The sequence below is a fragment of the Cornus florida genome, unplaced genomic scaffold (assembly GCF_030987335.1).
Source record: "Cornus florida cultivar Cherokee Brave unplaced genomic scaffold, ASM3098733v1 CherokeeBrave_3.0.0_Hap2_Chr11, whole genome shotgun sequence".
NCBI classification, from domain to species: Eukaryota; Viridiplantae; Streptophyta; class Magnoliopsida; order Cornales; family Cornaceae; genus Cornus; species Cornus florida.
In genome coordinates, this window is record NW_026775581.1 from 51301228 (window position 1) to 51306317 (window position 5090).

The following is a 5090-nucleotide window of genomic DNA, read 5'->3' on the forward strand; positions in this document are numbered from 1 at the left end:
CATTTAGCACACTTGAAACTGAGCACTTGCTTCTTGTATCTAGATTCCATTTAGTATACTCGTGTCTCGTATACTTACCTTGTGTGTTTTTGATCCTGTTTAGTATACCTGTATTTTGTATACTTACCTCACATATCTTTATCTTCGTTTAGTACACTTATACCAAGTATGCTTGCATGTTGTGTATCTCACTTCAACTGCTCATGTAACTTAAGATGATCCCTGAGTCTTACTTTGAAATAGATATTAGGTGGCATGAACCCTTTTAACATGTTTCATCTTAAGGTGATATTATTGTAAAATGCTAGGTCGATGCATACTCATCTCCTACGAGTAGCTTTATGTTACTCACCCCAAAGTTATCGGGGTTATTTTTCAGGTACAGGATTCAAGATTCAAGGATTTGCATTTGCCTTGGGTGAATTGTAGATTTGAAGTTCATTTGAATGTGTACTTGTTCACATGCAAGTGTTAGCATGTTTAAGTTTTACTTTTAAAGTTGTAATATTTAGTTAGGTTCAATATGCCCTTTTTGCCTTATGATATGCAAACTATATTTAGATACACTATTTTGAACCTATTTGATATATATGACATGAGGCCAAGGGTCACAAACTTTAAAGTTCAAGTGTATGCATTCCAAGTTTTGCCTTTGAAATGTAACTTTTCTAACTTTGGAGGTTTGGCATGTGATTTGGAGTAAATGACATATAATGAGGCCATGGGCCATTGTAACATATTTCAATATGTAAAGTACATTTGTTGGCATGCTTGTACAACTTTAAAGATTTGTTTTTGAACCAGTTCACGATAGGAATTGAGGCTTGGGTGAAGCCTCAACATTTTTTGGTGTATAATAGGTCCTTCAGCACCATTTCGAGTCATTTCGGCCGACTGAAAGGTCATTTCAGTCGATCGATGGCTTTTGGGATTCATTTGAACAGTAAAAAGTCATTTTCAGTAGCTTTCACACTATTTAGGTCCATTTCAGTTGACCAATTCTTCATTTCGGTCGACCTAAATGATTTTCCTTCATTTTCAGGATTTTTGGCCATTTTGGGTTCATTTCGGTAGACTGGTGGCTCATTTCGGTCGACCTAAATGGTTCATTTCTTTGTTCTTCAGTTTTTGGACGACACTATTACTCTGACTTCAAACGGTCATAACTTTTTCATTTCTAATCCAAATAGGGTGATTCTTGAGCCTAAATTCAAGGATTTTGAGTCAGCTTTCATATGGTACCAGTGAGATTCTTATATTCAAATCATAGTGGGAGTTATTTATGTTTTAGTGTGACAGTGTCAGATTTTGCTTGAACCGGGAATGGGAGTCTCGTGGGATTTTTGGCCAAAGTTCTTAGAATCTTTTGGAATGTTGTGAAATGATTAGTTTAGGTTGTATAAACCTCATTTGACTTGCTTAGAGTCAAATCTCCCTTCTCATTTGTAAATTGACCATTTTCCTCCTTGGTTTATGGATTTTGCCCGTTTTGACCTTTGTTTTCACTTTCATTTTCTTTGAGTTTCACGACTTCATCGAAAGTCACCTGGGTGTCTTAGGGATGATTGATATCTCTATAGACCTTGCTTCTGATTTTGCTTCCACATTTCAGACCCGTTATCGGGTCAACTTTTGGTTCATCATTGATGCACCGGGTTACAAAACTAGGGCCGTCATAATTAATGTGGATACATGAATGTATTTATATAAATTCATTGTGTTGGAACATGAATATTCAAAATTCATGTATCTCGAGTTTTGAACATATTTACGAGGTTCATTTTGAGAGGTCTATATAAGATCACACTTCTCTTATTCAAGGATGAAAAAATATGGATAAAATGGAAGATGTGTGGAGAAGCTTAATCCCATCTTATACTTAAGATTTTCTTATCTCAAATTTTAGAAGTTTCTCTTCTAATGTTTGTACTTGGACATTCTGAAAAGAGATTAAGTGTTGCACCCAATAGTGTATCATACAAATACATTGTGGTTGGATCGAGTCCAAGCTTGGTTGAATCCTGGAGGTAGAGAGCTACCATGATCCCTTGCACCTTGTGGGAGGCTTTGACTATCTTCAAGAAGTGTTTACGTGCCTCCAAGCAATGGTCCGGGTTTTCTTGATTAATGATTTCCGCCATATGTGTAAGTGCAAGCAATTTCTTGATTTATGGTAATAATTTTTTCCAACAATAACACCATTTTAAGACAGCTTGAGCAATCTCTCACCTCAGAATACTTAAGGCTTGGCAAAGTGCAAGAAGACGTGCTCAGACAGAAGTCAGGGATGCTCTAGCTCAAGTTAGGGGATTGTAATTCTTCCTTCTTTTTTTCTTTCAAAAATCTCTCTTCCAGAATCAATAGGAAGAAGATTGTCAGCCTTACCACAGCAAATGGAGATGTCACAGATGATTTGGAGGCCATCAAACATGAAGTGGTACTCGTTCCAGAACCTCCTTGCCTCCAGTCCACCTCCCACACATGTCATCACTAATCTTTCTCCATTCATCCTTAAATTAGTCCCATTTCACTTACATGGATATTTGGATGCTATCCCTTCCCATTTGGAAATTACATGGATATTTGGATAACTTTATATCGTCTCCCAAGAAGGATAAAACCCCAGTCCATATAGCTGTATTGCTCTCTTCTTCTAGAAACATGGCACATTATAGGTAGGCCAGTCACCAAGGCTGATCGAAAAAGCTAACAATGTTGGATAAATAAATAAATTTAAAATAAAAAATTAAGTTTACAAAAAAGGTTGGCAATCGAAATGAGTTAACATGATTTTCAAATAAACTCCTTACACCTTACTATATGAAATTTAAACATATAATTCTCTCAATATGCATTCATTTGGAATCCTATATAAATGAGTCCTGAATTATTCGTTAAATAAACAAGTGGATCAAAGCATATTTTTGAGACTTGTTTAAGGAATGAGGTGAAAGCCTAACTATATTTTAAATTCTTATATATTTAAATTTTAGGCCCATATGTACAAATGTAAGGCGAAGTTGACATATGTTGTTCCATTAGGCCCAATCGATGACTTGGTAAAAAATCTAGACACACAGACACCCTATTAAACTCAGTAGCCCAGTAGGCAACAGCCCATAAGCCATACATGATTGCTATCAACCATTGGATTGCTATCAACCATTGGATTGCTCTCAATGGATAGAATGTAAACCCTAAACTGTTTATATCTATCTACTTATAAAGGGAAGTTTTTCAGACGACACAATCTGCTTCGACACCCGGCAGGACGCAGCCTCCCCTATCGCCTCAGGCTCAGGTGACACCGTTCACCCTCTCTCTTCTCTCTCTCCTTTTGCATGAATCGATCTTTTTTTTTCCCTCTCCCTAAGTCCGGTCCGATCTCACAACAGCAGCAACCATACCCCTTTTCCTCATAATTTTTTTGCATTTTCACATTCATTGCTACGAAAATTAAGGATCCCTTCTAGTGGGTTGAGGAACTGAGGTGATAATTAACTTTTTCGATTTCTAAATTATGCTCATACTTAAAAGTGCCAAATTATTTTTTTATTTATAATTTTATAATTTATTTTTATATGAAGATACATACCACCATCATTGATGTTATTTGAAGTTGGCTCAGCTAGAATTTCAGTTAATGATACTGTCAAAGGCTCAAAGCACTTGCCATCAGAATGTACAAACACATGGAAATCAAGAGCAGGCTTTAACAAAACAAAAGTTAATGGTTTTTTCTATTAATTTGCATAGGTCTTCTGTAACAATGATCAATTAATCACTGCTACTAAAGTTGATTCCTCATCCTGAAATCAGAAAGGGGTAATTGGCTCCCAAAAAAAAAAAAAAAAAAAAACCCAAAAACACAAAGCTCCAGTGAAAACTCCAGCCGGGAAATCATTCGACCAAACTGCTTGATTTTAGATTTTTTTATTTATTATATTCATTGTATGATCGGCAATGCTTAGTTATTATTATTTCCGTTTGATTCTCCATGGTTATATGTGATCTTTTTTCACATGCTAGCAGGACACTCTTCTTAGGACTCTTAATTGTCCGATTTGGTAATTTAATATTAGACCACCCCATTGACAATTCCAGGATCCCCACTTTCATACACCCGATGCATAGCAGCGGCAACACTAATTGGAAAATCGAACCACCAACTGGGCGAGAAACATGCCTCCTCAGTCATTTGGTATCAAACTCCTACTCTCCCCTACTGATTTCTTGTTGTTTATGTTTCTATAAATATATATATAACTTTTAAAATTTTCTCTCTTTTGTTCTAATAATATAGGTTACTTTTCTAAAAGAAGAGAGTTGATGGGAATGGGTGGAGTAGGCAAAAAAAAAATATAGGTATGGTTTTTTTTGAGATATTATTTTACTTGTTTGATTAGATACTCTATTTTGTACATTAAGGATATGACATTAATTATTAATTGTTTTTTTTCATTCATTCTAAAATATTTATGTTCACTCCTGGCATTTTCTTTATTTCTTTCACCTCCTCTTCTTCTATATTCTCTACATTCACTCATGGTGACAAATTACATTAAATTTAGCGGGGGGCCTTACAGGGCACGTTCTAGTACATATGTTGGTAGTAAGCACCATGGACCAGTACATCCAACTTATGCACTTGTGCATGGACTTCAAATTGTAAAATCCAATTGAACTTGGATATCAGATGTATTCTAATGAATTTATTTATTTATTTATTTTTTTGACTCTTTTCCTATCAGATTCAACTCTGACAAAAGTCTATGAACGCATGATTTTCATATTGAAGGATGCTTTTAAAAAATGTTCAAGCTTTATGTGTGTCTTGAGAGAGAGACTACGATTGTTTACTCCTAAGCTATTTTTGCACACAATTGCGGTGTTAGTTTTTGTAGATTAGGAACTAGTGTAAGAGAATAATAATGGACTTTTTTTTTTTTTTTTTTTTTTTTTTTTTTTTTTTTTTTTTCTTTCAGGATTCTATGAATTGAAGTATTCTAAAGGGGTTAAAAATCATTGTACACTTTTTCAGACAATAAATTGGTTTCCATTAAGATAGCATAGTATATAGTTTTCGTTGT

The 5090-nt window shown here is 35.0% G+C and overlaps 1 long non-coding RNA gene across 2 annotated transcripts; it reads left to right on the top strand.

Moving 5' to 3' along the window:
- Positions 1-3181: 3181 nt before the first annotated feature.
- On the top strand, positions 3182-4473 carry LOC132286335 (uncharacterized). 2 transcript variants are annotated; one of them, XR_009472752.1, is made up of 3 exons: positions 3182-3301; positions 4033-4201; positions 4304-4473. It is a non-coding gene; the product is annotated as an uncharacterized LOC132286335 (long non-coding RNA). The 2 variants fall into 2 exon arrangements; XR_009472753.1 differs by having other exon boundaries at positions 3185-3301; positions 4105-4201.
- Positions 4474-5090: the final 617 nt, after the last annotated feature.